This window comes from Diorhabda sublineata, chromosome 5 (assembly GCF_026230105.1).
Source record: "Diorhabda sublineata isolate icDioSubl1.1 chromosome 5, icDioSubl1.1, whole genome shotgun sequence".
NCBI classification, from domain to species: Eukaryota; Metazoa; Arthropoda; class Insecta; order Coleoptera; family Chrysomelidae; genus Diorhabda; species Diorhabda sublineata.
The window spans coordinates 28524596-28543567 of NC_079478.1; the positions used below are offsets into that span (position 1 = coordinate 28524596).

At 33.7% G+C, this 18972-nt stretch overlaps 1 protein-coding gene across 1 annotated transcript in view; it reads right to left on the minus strand.

Annotated features, from left to right (window-relative positions):
• Positions 1–18972, minus strand: part of LOC130443870 (DNA-directed RNA polymerases I, II, and III subunit RPABC3) — a 173314-nt gene that overhangs the window by 103732 nt on the left and 50610 nt on the right. The window lies entirely within an intron of this gene.

Genomic DNA, 18972 nt, shown 5'->3' on the forward strand with positions numbered 1-18972 from the left:
GTGCGGTTTTCGCAACCGTTCTCGTGGAACTGGTTGCAAACTTCACAACATTATGTATTATTTTTTCTTCTCCTCCTCCTATCAGGGAGAATTAACAAAAATGAATAATGAATACATGACGTTGTTTAAAGCGGTAAACATGAGGAATACATACAAGGCAATTTGTGTAGCTATTTAGCAGATATCTGCATATTATGACTTAGTAATTTTACTTAAACTAATAACAATAAATGAAACGAGCTAAAAAGTAAACGGCGAATTCGAGATTATGGTTATATAAATAAAAAATATTTGCAAATACTTGTATAAATACACCGTTTTTGTGGAATTTAAATAAAGCTAAAGTCAATAGAAAGGATAAAATAAAAATTATATTCAAAGGAATGTAACTATTAAGAACTCTTAACAGATGATGTATATAATCCATGTCCGCTATTTTGAATAATGGAGCCGCCTGGTACACAGATAACTCCAGGAGAAATGGCTTGGCCGGAGCAGGCTTCTACGGAGGACATCCCAAAATAAGCGAATATTTTTCGCTTATTTTGGGGTGTCATATTTCAATTAAAGAGGAGTGAAATCCAACTAGTGACCGGACTTTTAACCGGACACTGCCATCTAAGACGCCATCTCCACACCATGGGCATCACGGACAATCCGGAGTGCTGTTGTTGCATTGAGGAGGATGGAACCGCAGACCACGTTATCTACGAGTGACCTGCACTTACTCGAGCACGGTTTAAACACCTGGGCAAATCTCACAAGTTGCCTAATGACATTAAAGGGTTCAAGCCGAAGCGCCTGATAAGCTTCTCAAGGACATCGGCCTCTGGTAATTTCTAGTGGGGCTCGACGGGCCAATCTGAAGACCTATGTGCTCAACGGCTCCCTGGCCGCTAACAACTATGAACTAGGATATGTAAATATAGAAAAACATTGTTGGGTAAATCTATAATTTCTCTTTATTTATTAGAACTCCCATCGGCGTTCTTCACTCATGTGCTTTACACATTATTCATTATATTCTCTGATCATGGCTAAAAGAAGGTCGATTTGTATAGGTTCAAATATGCTGAAGAAACATTACTGAAGTGGCTCAGAAAAAGTGATAAAACAGTCAATGGAGATATTAGTAAAGATTACAAAGAGCACCCAGGCAACAATTCCGAGAATTATTCAAGGGATTTAGAAGCAATGATACAAATTTTGTCACAAAAATCCGTTTGAAGTGCTTACTTAGAACCAAAATGATTCCAAATAGCAAAATAAGGAGTTTTTAACCACTGGAATTGGAATTGGATTAGAAAGGCCAGAAAAGTAACGCACACTTTTTTGGGATATTCAAGGAATTCTGTTCGTCAACTATCTTCAAAAAGGCAAAACGTTAACAAGAAAGTATTACGCATCATAGCTTGATAAGGTAGTGAGAGAAATATTGTAAAAACGAGATCTAATTTGTAGAAGAAAAAAGTGCTTACCTGTTTCTTAAAATGATAAAAAAATTGTTAGGTCGGAACAGCTTGTAGTGAATCGAAGCGAAGCCAAGAACTTTTTTAGTATCGTTTATCAAAATACTCAGCCCATTTTTAGTATTACTTTAAAAGGTACTTAAGACAATCTAGAATATTGAATGTTTATTTTGTATTGCATCCTTGGATTAAATTTTCATATTTTTTACTTCTTATTAAAATAAAATTTGTGTTGATTGATTTAATTATAAATAAACAATTATTTCTTAATTCAGTTTTTTGTTATCTACATCTAAATGATCTAAGACCATTCAGACTCAAATCTGACAAATATATTTCCAATTATTTTTTGATTTATTTTATTTCAACGTCTCAAGTTTCATTGAAATTTATTCAATTCTCCTTGAGAAAAGGCGGTTCAAGTTTCAGCAGTAACGTGCAAAAAAGCTCAAGATCATATAATTTTCACTTATGTGATGTTTCAAACCACTCAAGTCCTACAACAGATTACAATTCACTAAAAACGGAAAGAAAAGACCACAAAGGAAGTGAAATAAACAAAAAAAACGATCAACTTATTGAGGTGAGAGGTTTTAACCTTACCATTTTCGACAATTCAACATTTATTTACTTTCCAATACAGTTACTTCCGTTCAGATTATACATAATATGTACCTTGAAATTCAACACAATATATAGATATTAAATGACATTCTACATCACTATAAAAATTGACCAATGTTCATTCTAGGACGTAATCCGTAAACAACGTCGTCCAAAATCTGTTGTTGCATTGATGTGGTATTTGATCTGATCAAACAAGATCGTCATGTAACGTACATTAGAGTACTTTGAGTCATCTGTAGGCGTAGCATAAGCCAGACGCTACGTTGGATCCCGACCAGTGCTCAAAACAATGCTTCAAATGCTGAGCATAACATCTGCACAAGGATTGAAACATGGATTTACGCATTTGACCTCTAAACACATGAAAGATAGTGATTACCTATTTCTTTGGCATTAACGATCTTATGTTAACTGTGGCGTTACAGAAACGTTAAGAAATAAAAGACTGAATTGAATATATTTACAAACCATATTCAGCTCTTCATTACCATTCGCAAAAAATAGAATTTAAACACTAATTGCAACCATTTCTACAACAACAGAATAACAAATTCAGAATGATATTGCCTTCTAAATAGAAAGAATTTATTGGAGGTTTTATAGATATCACAACATTGCAATCAAAACTACTGAAACTATTTGGTTTGTGAATAAATCTAACCTAAAAAGTTTTTGTGATTCCATAGAATTGTGATAATCATTATTTAGAAATTGAGAACAGTTTTTGTGAAGTGAGAATTGTTTTTAGTTGAATTTCTAGCGTGTGTGCTAAGTGTTTATTTACCATCCAAGGATAGGTTGTACGTTTCAAATAAGTTACATCGTTCAAAGTCTCCATTGTGCTAGAGAATTCTTAACAACTTTGGTGCAAATGTCTATATACCTTCTGGATACAAAAACGAAACATATTTTTCTCACAAAAAAAATAATTTTTTGATTGACTCGATAAATAGTAAGCTTTCGGCTTGGACAGAGAAACCAAATCTCATTAACCGCTCATTCGTAAGGAACACATTTAAAAATAGTATAATAGGAATTATTAGGTGTATTCAGAGGCTTCTTTATATTTAATTCTAAAAAATGTAACACTATTCTTTGGATCGAAATAAAAATACCATCTCACATTCATCATCCAATCAATTAAGTTCTTGTTCTCTGGCTCAAACCAAGAATTATTTATAAATTGGTGTTTTAGTCGCTATTTGGAAAATTTTCAGTCTTGCGCCATGGTTTAAGGACTTCAATGCTGAAGAATTTATTCTTCAATAGAATAATGATTCCAAGCTTTTATCTCAAGCAGCGATTACAAAAGTGGTCGATGTCGACCTTTTAAGGTCTTAATTTTAGACCCCTATTTATTAACGCAAGTTCTTATTTGAAAATTTAAATATACTGTATAAGTAGTGTGCCAATTCTTCTAATAGGAAGCATTATTGTTGCCTTGAATTTAAAAAAGAACAAAAGAGCTGAAACAGACACTTATGACTTGACTGATATCTTTGGTATGTTTAAGAAAGTTTTGCAGTTGTAGACTCACTCTTAACTTGATTGAAAAAAAATCTATAACACCATTCTTCTTTGTAACTAAATTTAAACGGAACAAAATATTCACAGCATTTAAAATGCTCAAAGACGAAATTATTTTATCTTGTCAGTCATTTACATATTCCACAATAGATAAAATAAATATCACAGCTATGAAAGAAACTAATGTTATGAAGCAAGAAGGGTTATCATAATGAGTAAAGACTAGGAGCTGAAGCAAAGAACAATGACTATCTGGTTGCAGTGCAACATTGAAAGATATTATCTTGAATTGTGAGAGATTTTTGAAAAATTACTTATCGTTTTTCCATTATTACGTCTAGTAGAAAGAGAATTCAGTGTGGTTACTGGATATAAATTGAATATCAACGATCATGAGGTGCAACTCACTAATATTGAACTAGGTTTATCTAGATTAGTGAAATTCATTAGGTTAATCGATAATACGAGATTTTTATCTTTGCTTCTTTAATGTTTTTTCAAAAATTGATAAGTATTTTTATCCACAAATATTTGTTAGATATGCGATATTTATCAAGTAATACCATGGAATTTATGGAACATGTATGGATTATATTATTGAATAAGCTAGTAATAACTATTACTAGCGCATAAAATACTGTATTAAATATATAACTATTAAGAAAAACTACAATATATTATTAATTTTTGTCAATAACATAATTATAATTAAAAGTATTATCACAATAGTTATGAAAATATGGATTTTATTTACTCTTCATATTATTACTAATACTTCATGTAGTAATTGTACTTATTATACGAGAGCTGTTTTTTTTCCAACCTCCGATCGCTCCGTGCAGACGCTACTCGGGCAAAAGAAAGCGGACATGCGCAGTCCTTGGCATAAGCCCTGCTCTCTTTTGTAGTTCGGAGATGCGACTCAATAAGGGCATAATAGACTGTCAATGAATATCCTAGATATTCTAGAATGCTAAGCACATTCTTTAAATTAGTTTCAAATCACCCGAAGAAAAAAAGCCAGAACAGAATATAAAAAAGTTTTAAACGATAGAAGGTAAAGTTCCACACTTAGGGGTTTTATGCCTGGCCTGCCGATAACCAAAAGATGATTTCTATGGCACAGAACTATATTAAGTGGATAATACTTAAATGTTGATTAATTTGATTGTTATTAGTGTCAAATCATATAACCTGTAATGGTAAACAAAAGATGAGTAGTTGATGAAATTATTTTAATCAACAGATGATCCTGTTTATTCATATACTGTTTAAAGGTAAGCTCTAAGGTTAATAGTACATTTTACAGTAACTTTGTTAAAAACAAAATAAATTAAACCCGTTACAAGACGAAGATCTCTGACAGCTGTAGACATCCCACATTCAGGATTTTCTAAAAACAGTGGGATTAACAGATCAGTTGTAAACACGGTGTTTTCCAGTATTGCCGCAAGAAAAGGGGTCACAATAGATCCTTGTCTGGGTTGCAGTGTATATGATACCCCATATCTACGAGGTATATTTTTTAAGTAAGTACCGTTTTGGAATTGTAAAAAGAAGTGGAAAGATATCGCAATAATTTTATTTTTACATGAAAGCCTGTACCTTAATCTACTTTTTATATAATTTCCGTGAATATTGAGGCACTTGTCATAACGTGGCACCAGTTTTTGAACACCCTCCTCATAAAATTCTGCCGTCTGACTTGTTAACCACTGTATCACAACTGTTTTGACTTCGTTATCGTCTTAAAGACGCATGCTGACCGCCCAGGTGTTTCTTCAAGTTCAGGAACAAATGGTAGTCGCTTGGAGCCAGATCAGGGCTGTAGGGAGGATGATCTAGAGTTTTCCATTGAAAAGATTTGATGAGATCTTTGGTCCGATTAGCCACATGTGGATGGGCATTGTCATGCAGCAAAACGATACCCTTACTCAACTAGCCACGTCTTTTGTTCTGGATTGCATGACGCAGATTGTTCAATGTCTCACAATAAGACGCTGCATTGATTGTCTCATTACGAGGCCGAAACTCCACTAGCAATACTCCTTTTTAGTCCCAAAAAAACTGTGCACATGATTTTCCGGGCAGAAATTGTTTGCTTAAACTTCACTTTTTTGGGTGATGATGAATGTTGCCATTCCATGGATTGTTGTTTCGATTCTGGTGTGACGTAGGCCACGATGAATATCGATCGGTTTTACGCCTTTAGTACTAAGAAACCGTACTTCACAATCGACGGGACACAGATTGTCGGAGGCATCTTAAACACTCAGTAAACAACGTAGACAATGAAGAATCAGACTGTAATGGTGTCAGTGCGTAGACAAGAGATGTATGTAACCAGCGCGCATGTGCGGAACGCCGACCTTGGGGTCGCGCCGGCGGAATCGCAAAACGGTACTTACTTAAAAAATATGCCTCGTATATACATACAGCTTGTTATTTATGTTTTCGTCGATTTGATATTCGGCAATTGTAGTAAAATTCTACTTGCCAAGTTTTCTCACATCTGTCATGACACCAACTCCTCCCACACAAATTATTGAGTATGAGCGACAATATGAGTGACCAGTGTAAAGAACAGGATCTTTCAGTTCTGCCAAAGCAGCCTACTTGTATGTTTTACAAAATATCAAAATATCAAAGACTATCAAAATCAATAACTTTATAATCTACTATAATCAACCTTTGTAATCAGAATTTCAATACTAACTAACCTAAACTTTACAGAAACGATAAATTTGCAACTCCGGTTTAAATTATATTCAATACGTGACGATTAGTCATGAAGAAAAATTCGTGAATGAAGGGGAAACTCCCTTATTCATGTGTTCCTATGCAGTTTCTCTGACCTTCGGTATCATAGCAACCCTGTTGCAATTACCGAAACTCCACCCCTTGCGAAAAGCCGCACCCATCTCTACAACATCAAGTCCGCGACCTTGAACATCCGAAAGCGTCATCACATGTTTCATCTATTTATTTTCTAGGAGTCACCTTGCACTTGCACTTTGCTAATCGCGCTACCCTTTTTTAAATACGCTGGATTAACCCAATTTGAAAAATATTGAAATTACCTATTGAATAAATAGATTGCATAAAAACCAAATACTGTTGCGATTCAATTAATTTCCAGATCTGAACGAAGTTTATTCAGTTCAAAAATAATATTACGAATATTACGTTTATAACGGGAAATTGTTTAGATATTAAATGATAACAGAAATGAAACTCGAACAATATAATAAATAAAATTCTCGATAAAGTTATAGATGATTTCAATCGAACTGATATATTTGATTATCTAATCAATATTGTTTGGAAGTAAGTTATTAATTATATCGCAAATATATTATTCTGTGTCAAAAATATTCTATTGTCAGGAATAGTTGAATTTTCAAAGGTTTGGCAACTCAGCTCGTATGGGGCCCCAGCAGGCCGCAATGCGCTTGCGCATGCGCTAGATCGGTAGAGGCCCAGCCTTGGCAGTGAACTTGAAATGTTGGCGAGGTCGCGTTCGATATTTTCTATCATTGCTTCACGCTCCGTTTTGCTATACAATTTGTATTTTTACCATATTATGTATGAATCGACGCAATACTGCGACGTTGTCAAATGTAAAAAGTCATATTGTTTTGTATGTTACTCTATTTTTAAAACAATAACAGCAAATATTTACTTTATTTTAATCGTAATAAATAGGTAGACGACTCAAATATTGATAATGTATGAAACATTATTTTCGATCTGACATAACATATATTTTTTTACGTACTTAAAATATCATTTAACATGGGTGTGTTTTTGGGATGACAACAGTCCATTAATACAGAAATTATCCAAAAACGGAAATATACCGATATCTACAGGGTGGTTCATAGGTGTAGGACGGAAAAACAGATTTTTCCAAATTCTATACTTTATATTATTGTATTCTTATAATTAGATTGCTCCTATAATCCTCGTTCTTATAGTAGACAGTTTTAATATAGGGTATTCGAGAGTATATGAGCATTTTTATATCGAAATTGCTTCGAAATAACTACTATTTAATTATTTATTTTGCGAATTGATAAAAGGGTCGATAGAGTGCGCGCCATTTCAACTTGTAAACCGGAAGAAGAAACTTAGTACATCAACAAACGGCAATTCTTAAGGTCAGAGTAGGTCGGAGGAAAATTACAGCCGGTTTTATCGAAAAAAAAAACCTCATGTGGCACGCGCGCCAAATGTTTTGTAACTTTGAACCTATAATAGCGTAAGAAGTTTTGCAGGCCGGAAAACCCTCGCAAGAAGTGATCGAAAGTGCCGGAGTATTCATGTGAAACCCCATAAGCGCGAGAAATTTTTTTCTGTACTAAGAGTGTTGTTATAGTGCAGTTCAATAACCGATTAATGAGTGGGAAAGCATAGAAAAGAGTTAAAAATTGAGCTATGTTGAATATTACAATACTACTAATACACTTGATGAAATGTTATCAGGAGCGTATAGTTCTTCCAATATCAATTGCAGAAGACAGTTATACGAGGAACAATCAATATTTCACAAATACGCACGGCACTCATACCAAATTAAGAAATGGAAAATAACGTTTACTCCCTGTATAAAATTCGGTGACCATCTTATAAACTGTCAGTTCACGTGGACTTGCTGAATGTATGTCAAAATTCCTTATCTACACTGTTTACCAATGAAAAACATCGAATCGGACACTTGAATGCATTTCTATTGGCCGAAGTTGTCCGAAGGCGTATTTCTTCGAAATATTCCTGCGAGATAGTCTGCGATAAGCAGTGGCGTCGCTTAGTGAGATTCATTTAATTCATAAATTTCTTTAAATAAATAGAAATATGGCGTGTTTTAGACCATGGGCGAATGAAGACAATGAAATTGCACAGTGTAGTGAGAATAAAGACTGGTATGAATTTAATAATAATTATTTAGAGATACAAACACAGCAAGTTGTTTTAAATATATTCAAATGGAGAAAAGGAAAATATTTAGCAATCTGATAATGTAATCATAAAACTAGAGTAAATATAGTTTCTATTTATCAAGAAGTCACAAAAGGGGTAGCTGTGGATCCAGAACCCATAACAATGTAAAGAAAAACTGAAAGCTACTCAAGATTTTATACGTAGGACAAAATATCGTTTATATAAGGAGAACATGGTTGCAACATTAGAAGTAATACAGCAAAAGGTAGCAGATTATTCAGAATACAATTATACCAGTTTAGAAACATTGCGTCAAGTTTTGTCAGTTAGTGGTTTTGAACATAAAAAACTGAATAAGCGGATGGCAATAGAATCGAAAATGACTGTTGGATGGCGACAAGATTATTTGCGTCGGATAATAAAAGATTACCGAAGTTCTAGAAGACACATAATTTATCTAAATGAAACACATTATAATAGTACCCGCTGGAAGCAAAGACGGTTTTGTGCCTATTGTGTTATTAATATCTGTTAAAAAAATTAAAAACTGTGCAGCTGATTATCATGAAGATATGACAAAATAGGACCGGGTAGCAACTTGAGGAACTTGTATTCTTAAAAGCAATTCTAGATAGTGAAGGAGTATTAAGGAAGAACATACTCATACGTCTAGTCGCTAGATCGTTAAGTTAAAGCACTTGTGGTGGAAAAATATTGTCAGACGTGAACTACATACACAAGGATTGTCTGAGAAGTTTCCGACCTGACAAAGAAATACGACATTTTTCCCATAATCATGTTCTTTTTCAACACAGTCTCAGATATACGTTTGCTTATGCGATAACAATATTTCTTCTACAAACGAAATTTCAAGTTTAAGAAACGGGAAAAAGATGCTGGGAGCTAGATCTGATTAATACGGTGGGTGATCAACACATTCGAGGCGATCATCGAAAAATGTGAAGATAGATTGTCCTGATGGAAGAGTACTTAATTTTCCTTCATATGCTGTCAATTTTTTATCTCCTGTTATTCCTTCACTATTTTAAAAATAGTCGATTATCATCAATGCTACTACTATCGTAAAAAACGGTAAATCACTTTTCCGGTCTTTGCCTTTTGCAATCTTGCAATATTATCTGTTTTTTAGCTTCAGGTATGTAATGGTAGATCCAGGTTTCATCTACAGTTATGTATTGATGCACAAAATCCAACTCATATCGTTTGAACCAGATCAATAAGGCCTGGGAAATGTTCATTTGAATTTAAAATGATCCAAAATGCAAACGCAAACTCTCTTACATTAATCCGATGGTCGTTGGTGAACTGTTTCGACGATATCGCTTGTCAACGTTCGTCGTCAGTCAATCTGATACGACATCTTTTATTTGCGTAAGCATATTGCCTTTCAAAAACAAATACTTTTAAGACAGCTCGATAATCAATTTTCTCCCTTTTCAGAAATAGAGGGTGTTTTATAAGTAATGTCGGTTTTCATATACGAAAATTTCTACGTCTCAATTAAAATATGTCTTTAATTCTATGAGAAATAAAATCGCTTTATTTTGTTTTAATCGTTCTCTCTTTGGTCATTGATGATGCAGAACATTTTTAAAATAAATATGGAGTGCAATAAATATAAAAGTCGTGTATTATTAGAATGCGTGCATCGAGCGCATAGATTATATAGTAGGGTCCATCGAGCGCACATTTGCAGGTATAAAGACGTATTTCGCTTGAAATGTTTATTACCGTAAATAAAAAAAAAGGATAATTATAAATAGTTAAGAATAGAGTAACAAAGAGTTAATACTTTCTCATAAACGCGATTATAGTCATAGTCAAACAAATTATGACGGGGATTTTATATTATACTCTTAACTAGTACTCCTCTCGATATACTCTACAGTTAGCTCTAGGGATTTTCAACTGCTGGGATAATTCGTAGAAATCATCTGGTTTTGTGAAAAACATGAAGGGGTATATTGTTTAGCATCCAGAGAACAACAGTAGAATCGTGAACATATTATTGGTGCGCCGATATATCAATCAATATTCTTGCGTCTTCGATATGGTTGGTTTGTGGCCTAACTTAACCAAACCTAATTTTCTTGTGCGCTCGTCGAACGATCTTTCGGATTCGACATGCGCTAAATGCACGAAATGTTTTCTAAATGTGCCTATGCGCTCGATGCACGTGCGCTCCACGCACCCCGACTATTGTTAAGACGAGAAACAAAAGTTTGAAGCAGTGGTGACAGCAAGGGAAATTGGATGGACCATATTCAGCCTGTAGTGCGGATTTTGCATGGCCATATTACTATTTATTTATATGAGATTATGTTGAAAATTACATACGATAATTTTTTTGGATCTAAATTCTTCACGGACAGCTTGACATGCTTCGCCGGACCTGCCTCTTCGTTGAGAAACGTTGCCGTAAATGAATTGTTCAAGATGGGCATCAATTTGAACACTTACAGTAACTCTTCTTCGAATATCTTTTGTAATTTTTTCTAATAAATTCATTTTGATGCTGCATTTTTTTCTCTTAGTGTAAATTTGTTGCTTGGCTACTGAATTTCATTGTCTATTATATAAAAATATAAAAAAAAATTTGAATTCGAAGTGTAATTCGTTCAATTTAACCAACGTTGACATCGACTTGTGAATCGGTGCATTGTCTTTGTGAAACATTAGAATTTTCTTCGACAAATGAGGGCGTTTTCCTTGATTTTTGCATTCAACAGCTCTATGCAGTATTCGCTATTGTCTCTCCCTTTTGGAGATAGTCGATGAACATCATTTCATGGGCACCCCAAAATACTGAAGCCATAACCTTCCCAGCTGACTGTTGGACCTTTGGACGCTTCGGACGTAGTTCACCGCCTGCAGTCCACTCAGATGATGATCGCTTTGATTTCGAAGTGAAGTGATGGATCCCTGTTTCATCCATTGTCACATATCATCAACACGTTGTCGTTTTTAATACACTGCGAATAAACGCGACACTCATTTTGAAAAAAACTTTCTCATGGTCAAATGTTCATGCATAATTGTAAACACACTCCTTCTGTTATCTTTACAGCTTCAGCTGAAGCGGTACATACTGAGAAAACTAGGCGGAATTTGATGGTATTGAACTCCTACCATATTCATCCTGTAGTGCAGATCTTGCATAGTTAGATTACTACTTATTTATATAAAGTGATGTTGAAAATTAAATGCTGTAATTTTTTTGGATCTAAATTCTTCACGGACAGCTTGACAAGCTTCGCTTGACCTTCCTCTCCGTTGAGAAACGTTGCGGTAAATGCATTTTTCAAGATGGGCATCCATTTGAACACTTACAGTATCTCTTTTGTAATTTTTTCTAATAAATTCATTTTGAAGCTGCAAATGCAAATTTGTTGACTGGTTTATGCCGACCCATGTATTAATTTTAGCGAATTTCATTGTCTATTATATAAAAATATAAAAAACATTTTGAATTTCAAAATTACCTGTTGTGTTTATACATAATGGAAATAAATAAATTCCTCCTGTATAGATATCGTTATCACAAAAGAGCACAAAATACAATTCTAAAAAACTGAATTTTGACGAGGTCCTCGTCTGATTCTGTTCGCACGAACAACTGGGAAAACTCTCGCATTGGAAAATTGGATCGTTACAACACCCACACGTCATCCTGTGTGCTCTGAAAAAGCTGCTCTATATGGACCGTTAAGGTCAAAGGTAGAGCGTTCGCTTAAAAGAAATTCATGATTAAATTCAACCAGGGCGATAGGTTTAATGCCTACCGTTTTCATTAATTTAGTTAAAATACGAGGGTTGTCATTTATGTTTTAGCGTAGATTCCAAGTTTAATTTCAACATTAGCTTATTCAGGAACATTTTGTTATTCGAGTGCTATTATCAACTTGAAACAATAACTTTTTCGTTAAATTATTTTCCAAAATTTTCAAAGAGTCACCTTAATCAACGCCTTGAGAAGAATGGCGATGTGGGTGGCACAAGTAGCTTGGCAAAATAGATACAGAATATCATTTCGGAAACATCGAAAACAAGAAGAAAATTTACGATTATTAGACGATATTATCGTTGTTGGAACAACAAAAACAGAATAGGAGGAGCTAGAAGAGTCTCATATTAATCACTGGATGAAGAAGGCCGAAGACTTTGAAAGAAATGAATAAATCGATGAACTAATTTTTTATTCAGTTGTGGAATACTCTAAAAACTAGTATGATGAATTCAATCGAGATCCGCTTTGAGATAAACTTGATAAAGTACATACAAAATCATTAGAAAAATGAAATAAAGGTAAATATGCTTATGGTAATGAACGGCATCCAATGACTGTTTTTATAAAATAAAATAAATATCAATTTATTGAAACCTTTTAAAAATCCCCAATAACACAATTGAATGGAGATTGATCAGCTACATTGGAAATTGATAATATAAGATTAGGTTTATATGATGGGGAAGAAAAAATAGATTAGATCAAGAAAAATATACATCAACTTATGGTACTCAAAAATCCTAGTCAAATACAATTTTTTTTTGGAAATGGTTCATATCTACTGTGTATTCGGATACTTCAAATAATTCTTGTTAAAGATAAAATATTCTGGATTTAAATTGTGATTTTTTAGAGACCCAGTTCTGATTGCTTGAAGACTAATTTATAATAAAATTTTGATAAAATCCATTATTTTTAACAGTAAAGTGCCTTTTATGTGGAAATTGAGAGAAAAAGCTTTTGAGATGAGTTGCTTAGAATCAACATTTACATATTTTTTTATATTTAGTTTGTCAGAAATACTGTCATGTACAAATTCAGTTGTATCCATAACATTATCAATCTGATAATATGAAGTGTCAACACTACGCTTTGATCAGGGAAAGATGTTCAAATACTGTCATGAACACAAGTAATGCTTGGCGTTTAACCAAGAAATATACAAAAATTGATGCAGCTTCTTCACTAAATCAATAAATGAAATAAAAGGTAATTCCAAACTTAAGTTAAACATATTTACAGAAAATTTATAGAGCAAAGACAATTTATCCGTACTTCTTCTTCTTCTTCTTCTCCTCATGCATTCTTCTCATTGAAGGTTGGCCATCACGTTTTTAAATGCGTCTCTGTCCCTCGCAACATGAAACAATTCTCAGATTTGTCCATTCTCTTATGTTACGGAGCCAGGATTTCTTTTTCCCACCGACGCCTTTCTTTACCTCAACTCTGCCCTGCATTATGTTCTGTAGCAGTAGAGTAGGTATTTGTCGTTGCGTGAGATGTGTCCTATGTAAGATGTTTTTCTTATCTCAATAATTGTCAACAGCTTTCTTTCGCGACCAATGCATCTTAGTACTTCGTCGTTGGTGATTCTGTTAGTCCAGGGTATCTTCAGGATCCGTCGACATCTCAAATGCTTCAAATTTTTTGCTCATTTGAGCTTTCAAAGTCCAGGTTTCCACGCCGTACAGCAAAAGTACTGACCACATATAACATTCCATGAATCCTATTCTGACGTGGAGGTTTGGATTTATGTTTGCAAACATTGAGGAATACTTGACAAATGCCTTTTTGAGCCATTTCAGTTTTGATTTTGATTTCTTCGTCATTTGAGCGTTTATGACTGAACCAAGACACTTGTATTCTTGCACCCTTTCTATTTGTTTTCCATTCAGTGTGAGAATAGGGTTAATATTAATATTTTGGTTTTTAGTTATAACCATGAATTTAGTTTTTTCAATATTTATAGTAAATCCTACATTTTCACATTCTCTGTTGATTCTCTCTAATAGGACGTGAAGATCTTCGCTCTCAGCCATTTTAGGCGATGTTTTTATCCTCGTGTCTCTCCTCCAGCGCTTATTGAAATACAAACTGAGAATATAGATTAAATAGTTGTGGAGAAAGAACGCAGCTTTGGCGAACTTCCTTTTGAATTTCGATTTCGTCCGTCTCCATGTCCTCAACACGCAATTTTGCCGTTTGATTGTTATAGATATTTTTGATTAATCGTATATCGCTTGGGTCTAAGTTAATAGTTGTTAAATTTTCTATAAGTTTATCGTGTTGGACTTTTTCAAAGGCCTTCCTAAAGTGTGTGGCTCATCAAACTGATCATCCGATATTCATCTCAGGACTTAGGGTTGTTCTTTTTAGGTAATAGAATGAATACTGATTTAAGCCAGTTTTTTGGAATTTTCCCTATTTTATAGATGTTGTTGAACAATTTTGTAAGATGGGTCAAGTTCCTATCGTCCAAAACCTTCAAGCATTCTATTGGAATGTTGAAAGGTCCGGTTGCTTTTTTGGTTTTCGAGATTTTTATGGCATGCTCCACTTCGGACTTGAGAATACACAGCTCTTCCGTCTGTCCGCTTTTTTCTCCCGTGTCATCTCACTCTGCTGCAAATAGGCGGTTGATGTAATCTTCCCAAGTCCGTTTTTTGTCATATTCTGTCAACTGGATCTCTCTTTCGGTGTTCCTAGTGATCATTGGTATCATTTTTATTGAATTTCCAATAAATTCCTTCAGTTTTTTATGAAGATTAAAATATCGTGTTTATTCTTCAATTCTTCCATTTCTCGACAGCTCTCTTCCATCCATCTTTCTTTAGCCTCTCTTATGAGGTGTTCTTTATCGGTACTAAGTCAACATTTTTCACACTTTAGTAGAAATTGTCCAAACTAGGTGACTGCAATATTGCAATATAGAAATTTTCATAAATTAATAATTTTCTCTGTCTGTTCCATCTTTCGAAAACTATCGATATTGTAGCGGAGGCAATCTCAATTTCGTAATTATAGGAAGAAGGCAATATTTTAAAAAAATGAATGTTTGGTATGCCTTACTTCATGAGCTAGGCCTCATATGCATTTCATTATTGGAGCAATGTTAAATCAGCTTGCTTATTTACCGATATTATTATTAATCGTCAGACTTATTTCTTTCAATATGTTGACCTGTTAGATCCCCAGACCTTACAATAATGGATTTTTGTATGAGAAAGGGTAGAACAAATAGTTTGTTCACAACAAATTTCGAGATCAATTAGTAAAGAATAAATATAGACAGCTTTTGGACAATTCCGAAAACGCATTAAAAAATGCGCAGGTTTAGGATGAGGATTCGTAGAGTCTGAAATGATTACTAATTAGTGTTAAGTTAGTATTGTCAATTTTTTGTTATAATTAGATAGAAAAATGTTATTAACAATTGATCTCGAAATTTGGTATATAGTTCTAGATGTTGAGACATGAGATGTTTGGTTTTAACAAATTTAAATTATTATAAAAATTAGAACTTTGTCAAACAGGGCTAAACCTAAGAAATAAAAATTGGAATTGGTAATTTTTTAAGTCGCACAAAAGTCGTTGCACCTATCCGGGGTCGCATTTTATATAAAAAAGAGAAATCTTGATAAGGAAAACCCCAATAATGTGATTAAAATTTATAATTCATTCATTATTTAGAGATAAGCCAACTCGATACATTTGGTATTCCTAGTAAGGAATGTAACAGAAAGAAGTCATTGAATCACCAGATAGATATTAACAACAATCATAGTTCAGTCTTTAAAATTTCATTAGTTGTTAAATATGCAGTTGTTGTAGTAAAGAAATTCTTTACGTATATACCTTTACTCTGCCCTTGACCTTTTTAAAACATATAATGGAAACTGATTAGTCTGAAATTGGAAAAGCGTATCTATGAGTTCGAGAGTCACTTCTTTGTATTAAAATGGATCGGGTAAAAGTAAAATCGAGTAAAGCGCGGTGAATAAACACTTGCATTTAAAGAGTTGACTGTAACAAGAATTCACAAAGACGTTAGGAAAATTTTGCAGTAACATATGACGTAGTGGAAAGTTACTATCTGGAATTAAAATGTCGCGTACATAATATGCGTACTGCTAAACCAAAGATAAAAAAATTGTCTGCATGATGCATACAACATATAACACATATAACGTATTTTTGGATGCTTCACTTGGTCAACGCACAAAGTCACTGGTCCACCGTCGTAGGAATGTTTCTCATTAGCTGAGGGTCCGACTTATTCTAAAGATTTGACCTTTGGCAATTATCGGCTGTTACTTTAACTCAAAGAACACTAGCCCAGTAAACATTTTTTTGTGGATAATTTACGGCAGTAGTTTGTAGAGATTGCACAATCTTTCTTTTGAGATGTATTAGAAAATTTGAACCATGGATGGAAAAAAGTAATGACCTAAATTGAGAATGTATTAAAAAGAAAAGTAATACATGTATCAATGTTTCATTATACGTTGGTCAGGGGTAGAACAAAGGAATCAACCCTGGTATGTTGATTGAATCAATTCTCCGTCCCGAGGGATAAAAGCTGTCATACATTTGAATAGATATTTGCTCGTGGTTCGGATATTGAAATTTGAATTTCCACAATTCAGGATAGAACATCCTTTTATATTTGAAGTAAATTATATTTTAATATTCATGTGGTGCGTGATCTGTGGTTCTTCATATAACTGGTTTGTGGAATGAAGACCGAATGAAGACAAGTAATATATTGTTGTATTTGTGTCACTCCAGATGAGAGCGATTTTTTAGAAGAAGTAGATTTTTAACCAAAATATTTTTTATTAGTTATAGTACGCCCTTGATGGAAAAGGTGCAGCACGTTGTTCTGCCTATAATACGCAGTGGTGGTTAAGTGTCAATATTATTTCATTAAGAATCATTTAGTGTGTATGTGCTTGGCACCCAAGAAAGTTGAAATTATGAACGCTCTAAATAGCCACACAAAGAAAATCGTCGATTTGATCATATTCATAGATAATGAAACTGATGAAAGAGTACAAATACCATTAAATAATTATAGAATCACATATTTTTTATAATTAATCATTTTATACCAACGGCGAGCAACCTCCGACCAGCGGGCCAACCTATAGCCCACTTTAGAGTCTATTCTGAACCGCGAGAGCTTAATTCAAATTAGAAATTCCCAACCAACGCAATGATTATAATTTCTCTTGTTTAAATAGAATGAATATTAGAAAATGTATTCATAATTTAGTATATAAATCATAATACATCCACCATAATCACTTAATTTGGCACACGGCGATCGATTAAATTGGAAATCGAAGCATTGACATATAGAATCGGAAACGATTGAAGCAGTTGATTAATGGATTGACGACGATTGAAGAAAATTTGTTTGAAGCACATTGAGGGGTCTGATTCACGTTCGCAATTGATATAATCTAGCGATTGACAATAGACACCTCGTTAAGCCTCGAGGACTTTGAAAACATAAAAAGATAAAGACTTTGTGATGCTCTCAATGGCGCTGTATCGAAATCACCCAGAGTTGTGGAAAATAAAATCTAAGATAAAGATTATATAAATAGTAAAAATCTACTGCTTTACTAAATTATGAAACAGATAAGAGAGGAAAATTAATTTACTACTAACAAATTCTAAATGTTACAGAAATTCTGGTAAGCAGGAATTGGAAGACTTATTTCAATGTCTCTCTTTTTGAAGTCTGGTCAAATATATGCTTATAATGTATCAAAACTGTTTTGATCCATATAAAGAAAATTTTTGTAATCATTTGGTAAGTACCTCGGAGAACTTGTACTAAACAGTCATGAGTGAATTGGCTTCACAGTACTAACCACTCTTCGAACAGCATCTCCTCCTCTTATCTTTTGCGTTAGCTTTTTTTGGTCGTATGCTGCTAAAGTTAAGACCAAGTTTAAAGTGACATTGGAAACCTCACTATTCACAAACAATAAACGACTCGAGAGAATCACTGAGCAACTGACGATTGTTCATTGAAGTTCCATTTTGCAGCAGAAAGATTTCCAAAGAAAGACGTTATCGCATGCGAAAACGCCTCTAACAGCACTCAATAAGTTGTGTGATTAAATGCTGCTTGACATGATGCAAGACAACATGCAAGAAATTTCATGTAATTCCTTGCAAGATCAAAATATTAGACAAATATTGCATGTCGCTTGCCATTGCATCATGGTTGCCACTAATCAAAATTCCATACGTAGAAATAAAAAATTTCTTAACCTCAAACTTTATTTAATATTTTGAGGGCAATTTGAGAATGATAATAACAAAACTATGTGAAATAAACAAGAAAAGTGGTTAGTACATCACTGGCAATAATTATATCTGCTGTAGCTGGAGAATAGGATGAGAAAACAGAAAAATTAGTTGAGAATGGATAAAGAAACATATAAAAAATTCCTAGGCAAAATAAAACGTAATATCAGCAGATTATAAACTTATTTCTCTCTAAAATTGCAACTTGTACGCAATAAAAATGGCACCGAATCGATAAAGTGCGAGATCTTGCATGAAAAAATCAGCTGAACTTTT